This window comes from Carassius auratus, chromosome 17 (genome assembly GCF_003368295.1).
Source record: "Carassius auratus strain Wakin chromosome 17, ASM336829v1, whole genome shotgun sequence".
Lineage (NCBI taxonomy): Eukaryota > Metazoa > Chordata > Actinopteri > Cypriniformes > Cyprinidae > Carassius > Carassius auratus.
Window position 1 is genome coordinate 15,532,506 of NC_039259.1, and position 12,966 is coordinate 15,545,471.

Below are 12,966 nucleotides of genomic sequence, written 5' to 3' on the forward strand. Positions count from 1 at the left end.
TCAGTGGCAGTGTGAAAGTGCAAAATCTAGCGACCCGGGAACAATTGCAGGAACACTTTACCCCTGTATTTGCCGGAATGGCAGTGTGAAAGGGAAATGAGAATGATTTTACTTCGTATTTGAAAGTAAACATCTTTAAATGTATATATTAAACCTTTATATTTAGAGTTCTGAGTGCACTGTTCTGTCCAGCCATACAACTAGCCTGGCTTAGCTTTCGATTAGCATCACACATAATTCATGATATTTTCGTAACAGCAATATATGGATGATGATGGCAGGTAGCCATGAATTTCAAATTTGGTGCACCCAACCACACAACAACTCTTTGGCATGTTGTAAGATTAGTCCACACTTTCTAGATCCAATACTGTGGTTTGTTTTCCCCTAAAAGTGGGCATCAATCCTTTCATAAACATTCTCTGATGCTGCGCCGGTTGTGCGAACATCGGTAAGCCCCGCCCCCATAGTTACTGTTGCTCCCTCGGACAAACAAATGTAGCCGCTCACTGTCCCATGATGTTTTTGCGCAATTTTGGACACAGAAGGGGGCCAAGGGGATAGGGCAGGTTTCCCTAAACTACCTTTGTGAGTAATAGGAAAGTAACAATGTACTCAAAGTGGGTGAAAATCCATGGCTTGAATGAGGGATATCCTGACATACGGCTGGAGATCGTAAACCATCCATGGCCATGCCACAAAAAAAAAAGATAGTATTTAAGGCAGCATAGATGTATTCTTCGCTGCCTCTGAGATCCCTCAATCCTGTGCGTTCCATTCTGTGACTGTTGAGCTAAAAAATAAATATGGCGTCTGAAAGTTGCGTTTGGTGGTCAGTTTGTGTGTAAATATATATTTCTGACTAACCTTTTGCACTTTTGATGTTAGTTCTAGCGATAAATCAGTATTAGTAATTAAATATTAATTATCACAAAAATTCGTTCTATTTTGTTGTAGATCATTACAAGATCATTAGATCGCTTACGCGATCTGTCCGAAAGTCTGTCCGAAGAAGTCTGAGAAGTCTGAAGTCTGTCCGAAATCAGTTTTATGAGGTGCCTTCATGCAAAAACACTGCCTGAAGTCATTACCTCATACGGCAGCGAAGCAGCAAGTCAGCTGCCTAAGTTTTCGGATACTGTTATTGCCGTTTTTAGATTTATGCATCAGACACTGGCCGCGCTGAAGGCATTCTCCCCATAGCTACCCCTAGAGGATGCAGTTCAAAGTCCCCTCTAAAGGGAACCACAGCATTCCTTGTATTCACTCGAAACTGCTCCACTTACTGTATTCACAGTTGTATTTACACTTGCTGTACTCACTGAATAATCACCACATTACAAATCATGCATCATTCATTTCACTTTTAAATGATCAGTATCTGAAAATGAAAGCTGAATGACTTTGTGAACTACTTTACTTCCAAGATCGATACTATTAGAGATTAAATTGTAATGCAGCTGTCAGCTACAGTATTGCATCAGACAGTTACCCTGAGGATCAGTTCCACTCATTCTCTACTTTAGGACAGGAAGAATTGTATAAACTTGTTAAATTATCTAAACCAACAACATGTTGTTGGTTTAGTATGTTAGACCTTATTCCATCTAAGCTCCTAAAAGAGTGCTTCCAGAAGTCATAGATCCTCTGACTATTATTCAGTCCCTCCAAGAAAAACGCAGATTTGTTTTGTGATTGTTGCGGGCAAAAATCCTTGATTTTTCGGCCGGTTTTCTTAAAAAATGCGATGGAATATGCCGGATATTTTTGCAATCTTATGTGATGAAATTGCGGGAACTTGGAAAAACTGCGGTTTGATGAAAAAGAGAAAAGAGAAAGGTGAACCCCCCCCCCCACCCCCGTACACCCTGTTCTCACTAGGCTACTACCTTCCTGTTATGATTCATTTCTTATGACTTCCTGTGATAAGCAAGCATACTAAATCACAGAATATTTAAGTTCACATTCTGTTTTATTTCAGACCTTAATTAACACATAGCTCAAACTTACAAAACATTGAGTGAAACAAGTCAAACAAGTTCTCTAGCTTTACAAAAGGAATATTCAACTACTTCTGTAAAAATGAATACAAATAAAATCTACACACAAATATACAAATGCTGTTTTACAGGAATTGCAAAGTGCAATCTCTTATTGCAACGTAAATTATTTACATCCTACTTATATACTTACAACTGTAAGGTTTTGATACTATTCTGTAACAAAAAAGTACAATCTTACAACTGTAGAGGTGCATCAACTTCTGAAAGAAACTACAACAGTCCACTGTGAAAATGAAAGCTAACTGCGTAGCCTTTAACACTGGCCTATCATTCGCCATCTTCATCCCTCTCTCAAAATAATTTGCCCCCACTGTCATGTAACACAGCGGGTAACTGCTTTGCGTGGTCTTTTGTGCTTATTTTTGTTGGCAAATGAGAATGATTTGCGTCATTCACCCTGGTTTCACTGCGGGGTTCGCAGATGATGTTCACATCGCGCAATTACGTCACTTCATAAGGTTCCCATTGGGAAATAATGGCGATTTACTTGTGTGAAGTAGAAGCAACATTTTTCAACTTTCTGCTAAGATATATGTGACTTTTTTGCAACGAAAATTATTATTATTATGAGATCTTGCTACATCCGCATATTTCGCTTCTTGAAATCTGGATTTTATGCGGCGAAAGTGCGGCGTATTTGAAAAAATATGACTCCCGCATAAATATGCGGCCCTTGGCTGATTATGCATTAAATCACGTGCTCGCATAATCACGTTTTTCTGGAGGGACTGATTATTTATTAGTCATTGTCATTAGTATATGTCCCCAAACCTTCAAACTGGCTGTTATTAAGCCTCTCATCAAAAAACCACAACTAGACCCCAAAGGACTAATTACAGACCGATCTCGAATCTTCTTTTTCTGATACTAGAAAAGGTAGTATCCTCACAATTATATTCCTTCTTAGAGAAAAATGGTATCTGTGAGGATTTCCAGTCAGGATTTAGACTGTATCATACTACTGGGGAAGTCGTGGCCTAATGGTTAGAGAGTCAGACTTGTAATCGAAAGGTTGTGAGTTCGAGTCTCGGGCCAGCAGGAATAGACTAGAAAACTTTGCTGGCATTAATGAAAGTGCATTATTATGGTTCAAATCATGCTTATCTGACCACCACCAATTCGTTGCAGTGAATGAAGAGGTATCATATCGATCACAAGTGCAGTATGGAGTACCTCAAGGCCCAGTACTAGGGCCGCTACTCTTCACGCTTTATGTTACCCTTGAGAGATATCATCAGGAAACATGGTGTTAGCTTTCACTGTTATGCTGATGATACTCAGCTCTATATTTCTTCAAGGCACGGAGAAACATACCAATTTGAAGAATGAATGGAATGCATAGTCAATATAAAAACCTGGATTTTCTGAGTAATTTCTTACTGTTAAATTATATTAAAAAAGGTGCTAATTATAGGACCATATAATAACTTAGAACTCTGTATAAGACTTGATGGCTGCTTTGTCAATTCTTCGTCATCAGTTACGAACCTAGGTGTGCTACTTGTTTGCAAGCTTTCATTTGAAAGCCACATTTCTAGCATTTATAAAACTGCATTTTTCCATCTCAAAAATATATCTAAATTACAACCTATGCTCTTAATGTCAAATACAGAAACATTAATTCATACATTCATGACCTCAAAGTTAGATTATTGGTAATGCTTTATTGGGTAGTTGTTCTGCACGCTTAATAAACAAATTCCAGCAAGTCCAAAATGCAGCAGCTAGAGTTCTTACTAGAACCAGGAAGTATGACCATATTAGCCCAGTTCTATTGGCACTGCACTGGCTCCCTGTGAAACATCGTATAGATTTTAAAATCTTGCTTATTACTTATAAAGCCCTGCAGGTTTAGCACCTCACTATTTGAATGAGCTCCCATTGCAGTATAGTCCTCCATGTCCACTGCATTCTAAAAACTCTGGCAATTTGATAACACCTAGAATATCAAAATCAACTGCGGGTGGCAGATCCTTTTTATTTAGCGCCCAAACTCTGGAATGACCTACCTAACATTGTTCAGGAGGTAGACACATTTTATCAGTTTAAATCTAGATTAAAGACCCATCTCTTTAACCTGTCTTACACATAACACACTAACACATTTCTAATATTCAAATCCATTAAAGGATTTCTAGGCTGCATTAATTTGGCAAACCAGGACAGCTAAATGATCAGATCCACAGTCAAGACCTTGTCTCCTAGACGGCCACCGGGACAATACCACAGGAAACAGATGATTCTTCTGCACAATGTGCTGCAGCCTGGAATTGAACTGCTGGTTTTGTCTGGCCAGAGGAGAACTGGCCCCCTAACTGAGCCTTTGTCACTTTCTGTCTGTTAACTTTCTCCATTCTGTCACCCATGGAGTTTTGGTTCCTTGCCTCTGTCACCTCTGGCTTTCTTAGTGGGGACACTTAAATTCCAGTGATATTGTCGAATTGATTGCACAGATAATATTTAAACTGAACTGAGCTGGATGATGACATCACTGAATTCAATGATGAATAGCCTTTTTGTATTATTGACACACTATTTGTTCAGTTGCTCCATCACAATCTGTATTGTTAAAAGTGCTATACTGTATAAATAAAGGTGACTTGACTTGAGTTGAATGTGATTTATTTGACAGTTACTATTAATGAGGTAAAACGTAAGTTACCAGTGATACAATGGCACAGTATAAACAATAAAAAATGTTTTGCATTAATGCTATTAATATTTAATGCATAATGCATACATTTCTTTTCAGTTTAATTCAAGTTCATTTGTATAATGCTTACCTAATAAGCATGAATATTGTTACTTTACAGGTACTTTACAGAACAATATTACCATAAAACCGTCAGTTAGTTAAGCCAAAAGTGACAGTAGTGATGAAGAACTCCCTAGATAGATATAAAAAGAATTTTTACAGAACTATATTTAGATTTGGATGTTATTAACTATTTACAAAAACTACAACATTAATTTGATTAAATTTGTAAAATATTTGTGAATAATGGTCTGACCAGGCTTAAGAAAGCATTTGCAAAATGCTCCAAAAACCTAATCTCCTGATATTAGAAGCTTCAATGCTCAGGACTAAAACAAACAAACACACACATACATACATACATATATATATATATATATATATATATATATATATATATATATATATATATAGAGAGAGAGAGAGAGAGAGAGAGAGAGAGAGAGAGAGAGAATTAAAATTTCAGTCATATAACTAAACTTACAGGCTATAACAAATAAAAAAACTTAATTAATGAGTATTAAACCATTTGTAGTATTGTTCTGATTTTTGCCTAAATGCAAATATGATCTCTGGGCCTACCTGATGTCACAAATTTCCAGATTATCTTCAACAGCCTTTCCTGATTCATAACCTTTTTAAAAACAACATTTCATGCATTACTTACTGATAGGGAATTTTGTATTAATGCAGTCTATACAGCTTTATCTGTGTGCAGTCACTGGGATTGCACAAGTTTACAGAACTTTAGGTGCCAATCCCTAACCCAAAATAAATGAGAGGGTTGGGCAGAAAGGACAATTAAAACCTGTGCCAAATAAACTGTGCAGATGATACACTGTGACATTCGCTCATGGGAGCAGCCGAAAGAGAACGAGAGAGAGAGAGGAGAGATGTGTATCAGAATGAGCCAGAGCTTCTGTACTTTCCCACCAACATGCTTTCATATATATCTAAGCAGATTTGAATTCAGATAAAAAAATTTAAAAAAGAAGTGGGAAAGGTAAACAAATGATCTCCATGGAGAAACTATTCCAATGTCCAACTAATAGGGCCAGTTGAAACAGAAACAAAAAGTCTCAGAGATGATGTTTATTCAAAAAACCCAGTTGTTAATGTCTAGTCATGTTAGGTCTAAAAACATTTATCAAATCATGATAAGGAAGTAAGTTTTTGCTATCTGAAGTTTTTCAGTAACACAAGAATTCCCTGATACTGCTACTACTGATCTGCTGAGGCACGTTCTTTCTAACTTTAAGCATTGGCACATTTCTCCTTTAAATCCCAAATAAGTGAAAAGCCTGTGTTTCACATAAATCCTACCTGCAGACATAATCACTGAAATGTATATATAATATAAAATAAAATAAGAGTACACATTAGTTAATTTGTTATAATTAGAATGAATATTAAAGGCATACTTACGCAGAGCATTTCTTTTTCTGAAACAGAGAGCAAACAACAGGCCAACAGTAAGTGATCCAATGACCATCACACCAGCAACATTGTTTGCTGTATTAGATCCTGAAGAATCCTTATAATCTGGAGAAACAAAATACATACAATTCACACAAGCACAGATTCTCCATGAGAGTGTTGTAAAAATATATAATGAACTAAAAGATTATCTTCAATACAATGGGAAGTTTTACAAATTTGCAGACTCACAGTAACCTTAAATAGCTCAGATAGACTATTGTGTGGCAGTGTCAGTCCATTATTGCTAAGAAAAATATACTGTAATATTACCAGTAAAACAATATAATACAATTCAAATCTCAATTATTATATTATAATATTATAATATTTTCACACAATGAAATATGATAATGTGAACACTCCTTAAATGGTTCTACGGTCAACTCTTGAGCTGAAATATGTCTAAACATAATAGCATATTTTTTCGGAAGATCATTTCTGTTGCACAGCCTTCTTGCTATGTAGAATAAGCACTCATAGAGATAAGAAAATTAAGCTTATTTACGTATAGCAGATGTGATCTTCAGTGTGTTTTCAGTGTGTTCTTCAGTAACACTGCAGTAAAGGCTGACATGTCCTCCATCCATTACATTTTCATTTTATTGGGAAAGAATAAAACAATGATAAGCACCAAGACTCTTGTAAGCAGGGCAGTGTGTATGTATTTTTAGTCATGAGTCTAAAAAAACTCACCTATGACAATGATGCTAAGTTCTACATCTTTATCTCCACTGTCGGTTATAACACGGTACAGATATTCACCCTCATCAGTAAACATTGTGTCAGAGATTTGCAGAGAAGGACCCACTGCTGAGTTTTCGAGACTAAAGCGTTGATCTCCTAATCTTTTTGATTCTTCTTGAACAAATAATGGCTCATCCTGTCCAACTTTTGTTAAATAAACTGCAACTATGTGAATATCTAGAATGTCTTTGAAATAGCATCTGATAATTGTGGTCTGAGCAAGAATTCCAACTGCAGGCAGGCATTCCAATTTAAATAAATCTGATGAACACAGAATTACAAACATACAATTTGGATTGTGGTACATCAGAAGAAGAATACATTTCATGCAGTTTACATATTTGTAATTAAAGGAATGGTCATGGTTTTATACAAGACAGAAACTGTGACATGCTGTTGATTAACCACAGGAAATAATTTACAGTATATTGCACTTAATGTACTGACCCTGGAACATAAAATACTTTTAGCTGATAATCTCTAATAATCTGGCTACTTCCCTTAAACCCTATAAATTCATTTTAAACAGCAAATGCAATCAATCTGTGTATTAAAGCATGTACCTTTACCGGACGTCATAGCAGGGATGAACAGAGAAACCACAAGCATAATCTTCACTGAAGACATGTTACACTGAAAGGAAAAATCAAAAAGAGACTTAATAAAAAAAAAAAGAAAAAATTGTTGCTGGTTTGTACTTGTTGAGATCGAACCCTATATCTGTAAATTCCTAAAGTTTGGACTGGATTTCAAGAAGTAATATGTACAACGATATTTAAATAAAAAAAAAAAAAATAAAAAAAACAGAATATGGTTCTTGATCAGAAAATGTGCTAGTAACCATGGTCACTGATAAACATGGTCACTGTCAATCAGTAATCAGGGATTAAAAATGAATTGGTTTTAAGTAAAAACGGTAGGCTTTATTTTGTTACACTTCTCGGGATAAGAACGACATAAAACATTACGTTACATTCCTGCCTCATCCATTTGACACAAAACTATGATATATAATTAAAATATAATAAATTTCATCATATTCATGATTTATGATTTCTTTACGAAAACTTTCATAAAGCGTGGAATAAAAAAAATTGTTGCCTCATCACCCTCAGTTGCCTCAAAAACCAGTACTCATTAAAGTTAGCTGCTGAGATAATCAAAGATACGCTCTTCCTAGATAAAATAATGGACATCCACAGCAACAGACTGCTGCGTTTGGCTCTTTTGCATAATGCTTTCATGCATTAAGTCCTGAAAGATGAAAGTTTACACTCAGTTAAGATCTGAGCCGTGGTTAGCTGCGACTTACAGAGTGCAGAGACGTTTTTCCCCACATCCTCTACAGCTGTGAATCAATTTATGTCAAAGAATACAGACAAAATATGAGCTGCTTCCATGTGATTTCTTGATAGTAAATCATAATTTAACTACAGTATTTAAGCTACAGCCTAGTCAGGCAGTGGGCAGGTCACCCATATTTAAATCCTTGAATTTCCTATGCCTCCCTGTTGTTTCCTATCTAAACATCTCAAACTGAATACGTTTTGATAAATCTCACAAGTTTGAACAGACTTTTTACATGCCTAGTTTTTATATTTTCAAATGTCTGCTCTGGGTTAGGCCTATGAAAAAAATAATAAATTGGTGAGTGAATATGAAATGCAAAAGGGCAGATTGCTTTACAGCAGAAACAAATGCCCGTGTAAAGCTATACACTGTAGTTATGACAGTGACTTCCACTCACTTTAACTGCATTGGGCACCAAAGTCACAAAAATATACAAAACTACATACAGCTGCTGAAATTACGTTGATATATTTGATACTTTGAAAAGTGATCCCTAGAAGCTCCAGTTCTGATACTGCCTTTCGTTATGGAATTTGGACAAAATATTTTCTATTTTATTGAATAACGCCTCCCGTGTTGAAGCATCTAATTAATAAAACGAAACAGGGAACAATGCTAATTAAAACGCAAGTCTAACACAAATACCTTATTTAAAAATACATAAATAGGCTACATATTATTTAAATAGCTAGCCTACAGGTTATACTCAATTATATAGCTCCAGGTAAGAACTGTGTGATTCGGTCTCCACCTTTTGCACCACCGCACTGATGGTCTCCGGCTCATTTAATGGTTTCTTCTCATTGTGTTGAAATGTGTCGGTCCTTGACATTTTTCTTGGAGAGAAGTGGCTTCTTTGCTGCCTTTCTTGACACCAGGCCGTTGTCCAAAAGCCTTGGCCTCCCCGTGTACACAGATGCTCTCAAACGGACCTGCTGCGGTTCCTGAGCAAGCTGTGCTCTGGTGGTGACAGGATTCTGTAGCTGACTTCTCAGGAGGAGAAGGTCCTGGCACTTGCTGGACCCTCTGGGACATGCTGAAGACTTCTTCAATGCTGTTGAACCTCTTTCCTTGAAGTTCTTGATGATCTGGTAAATGGTTCTTTCAGGTTTAATATTCTTTGCAGCAATTTCCTTGCATGTGAGGTCATTTTGATGCAAATCGATAACGGCTATACATGTTTCTTTGGCGTAACCATTGCTAACAAGAACACAATGATTGGAAGCGTTTCTTCCCTTCTTTAATAGCATTATCAGTCTGCTCTTACAATCTAATTAGTATGCTAGTGATTTCACCTGACTAGTACTCATTCACACTTTCACATGTGCTGCTGATATGATTAGTCAATTAATGTTTGTTGGTAATTTTGTGTCTTTTTTTTTTTTTTTTTTTTTGTGAAAAGTAAATTTTTTGGCCAATGAAGCTTTTAGCAATTATTTAAAATGCATCTGATCACTCTACACAATAATCTAGAAACAATGTGAATGAACACCACAACCACTTAAACTGAAAATTTAGCAAAACACAAAATTTGTCACTGTCAAAACTTTTGGCCATGCACTGTATACCAAATATGTTAAGAGCCACTGTTCACGACAAATAAGCATCAGAGAGAAATAATGTTTCACTTCCCATTAATGTGCAACTGTCTTTTATTCTAAGTGGTATGTTTATGTTTACAAAACCGTTGCTTATAGATAGTTCATGTTAATAAATATTCAAGTATAACAGAGTCGGATCCAGACCAAAACAGCAGACAAAACTTACTGTGTAAATGTTCTTCAAATGGACATGGCAAGGGGAATACAACTGAATGAAGAATGAAAGACAGGCTTTTTGAAAAGAGGAGCTGCTGTTTCACTTTCAGTATGACTGTTTTTTTAGCCACTTCCAGTGGTGTTAACTTGTTGTTTTACAACCCTTTTCCTTTTCCAATTCATTTTTAATTAAATACTGGTGCCGTTTCCTCTAAAACACAATATATAGCTTATCATCTATAAAACCAAATTTTGATGGCAAGTTATGTTGCTGATGTTTATTCATATGTTTGAAGTTCAAAAATATGGAAACTTGCATTAGCAGTTTTTATTTATTTTAATGAACTAATATGTCAACATCTATTAACATACATACATACATATTAACATAAGATACTCTTTTCTGTTCCCTTTACTGTTACAGGGTTGCCAACTCTCACGCATCTGGCGTGACACTCACACTTTCAGCATCAATCTCACGCTGAAGTCCAAGCTTGAGTGTCACGCCAGATGCGTGAGAGTTGAAAACCCTGTTGTTATAGAGGTCTAAGATGCATGGTGTTTGTGGTGGCAGATGGGTTGGCAGATTGAAGTGTCAGGTGTATGTTAGTGAACACAGGTTTCTACAGTGAACTGATTAACCCTGAACACATAGATTTTTACAGCACAAACAAAAAACATGCATTCACTAGGCAGATAGTTTTAGATGCAAGCCACAGTGTAAAACTTTAGTGTAAGTTAAGGTTTAAAAAAAAGAAATATCCACACTGTGAGAAATCAAGACATAATTATAATCCATAATGTCACATTATAAAAATGCAAAGCCTCAATTATGAAAAAATATGCAATTATGAAATATAAAATTGCAAGTATCAGAAATTAAAGGGATATTTCACCCAAAAATAAAAATGTTTTCAAAATTTTATATAAACAGTCATTTAAATAGTCAAATGTCGTTCCAAACCTAAATGAGTTTCTTTCTTATGTTGAACACAAAAAAGATATTTTGATGAATGCTGGTAATCAAATAGTCCCCAATGACTTTCATAGTTTCTCACATTACTATGGAAGTCAGTGGAGACCAACAAGTGTTTGATTCGTTTGATTCGTGTGATTATGAAAAACAATATTGTAAGTAATTGTATAGGCTATGTATTCCTTATTTACTATTTAATTGACAACAAATCCAGTATTAAAAGGTAATTTTTTTTTTAATTGAGATTTATACATCATCTCAAATCTGAATAAATAAGCTTTCCATTGATGTACTGTATGGTTTGTGAGGATAGGACAAAATTGGTCTGAGATTCAACTATTTGAAAGTCTGGAATCTGAGCGAGCAAAAAAAAAAAAAAAAATCTAAATATTGAGAAAATCACCTTTAAAGTTATCTAACTGAAGTACTTAGCAATGTATATTATTAATAAAAAAATTAGTTTTCATATATTTACGTTAGGAAATTTACAAATTATCTTCATGGAACATATCTTTACTCTAATATCCTAATGATTTTTGGCATACAAGAAAATTTTTGACCTATTCGATGTAAATTGTGTTACTGCTACAAATATACCCATGTGACTTATGACTGGTTTTGTGGTCCAGGGTCATAATTTCCACTGAGGAGGAAATGAGATTCTGTAGTGTTCTCAATACTGCTATCAGGTTTAATATATGTAACTGTTATTTAACTGAACCCTTTCACATTCCTGGACTCATGCTGTATTTGACATTGTTATTAAGCTCTAAATATAAATTTAGGTTTAGAATGGGACAGTTTACTTTAAATTACATTTGAAAGTGTAAATAAGAGTTTAAAAAAATATATGGGACATATGGTGCACTGCATGGGCTTCTAAATCGTGACTCTTTGGAGCTTATCCACAGGGATAAACTGTGATTGGCACATCTAAATGTGTGAATGTGTGGTGAGAAATCCTAACCTACTGTAGTGTGTCAGTCCCTCTCACCTATGAGTGCAGCTAACAAAATCAAGAGGCGAAAGGAAGCAGAGAAATACTTTTTTTGTGGCTAAATTGAAATAAATGACTATAAAAAATTATATTTTCAAACATTCAACTAGAAAACTGATGGTTTATATTCAAAGTAACATGTTCTCGTTACTAAATTGTATCTAAAACCTCATATTTCACATGGTGGTTTATCCCTGACCTTTGACCTCTTGAAATAGTGAACAGGTGGAGATCATCCAGGCTTCAGTGGGCTGTCTGAAGAATGGTGTTTCTCATCTGAAGTTAAAGGTCAGTGAGTGAACCTGGAGAGCTGAGCTGAACTTACTCAAGGATTTGTTCATCAGATATTTTACAACTCTCAGAAAACAGATATAAATTAAGTTGAACAATTAAACTGAACAAGCTGAACAAGTACTTTAAAACTATATGTAGATTTGGATACATTATAAATATGTGCATTACAAAACCCCTCAAATATGTCACCAGTCTAAATTTATTCAGAAACATTCATCCGCCTTTTCTAGTAACTGTTCTATAAGAAGAACGGAGTCAGTTTCCACTGAAAATACCATTATGAGTCAGCATACGGTTACTTTCAGATGCTTTGTGGTTATGCAGCAGTCCAGAGCATCGATCTTCTAATATGTAGTGTTGTTTTTGGCAGCCTTGTGTGAAACTGTCATTTTAGTTTTTATTAGTTTTAGTCACATTCATTCTCTTTTTAGTCTAGTTAAGTTTCAGTCAACTAAACGTCTGAGCATTTTAGTCTTATTTTTAGTCAGCATTATCCATGACTATTTTCGTCTAGTTTATTCAACGAAAACTGATGACATTTAGTCATTTTA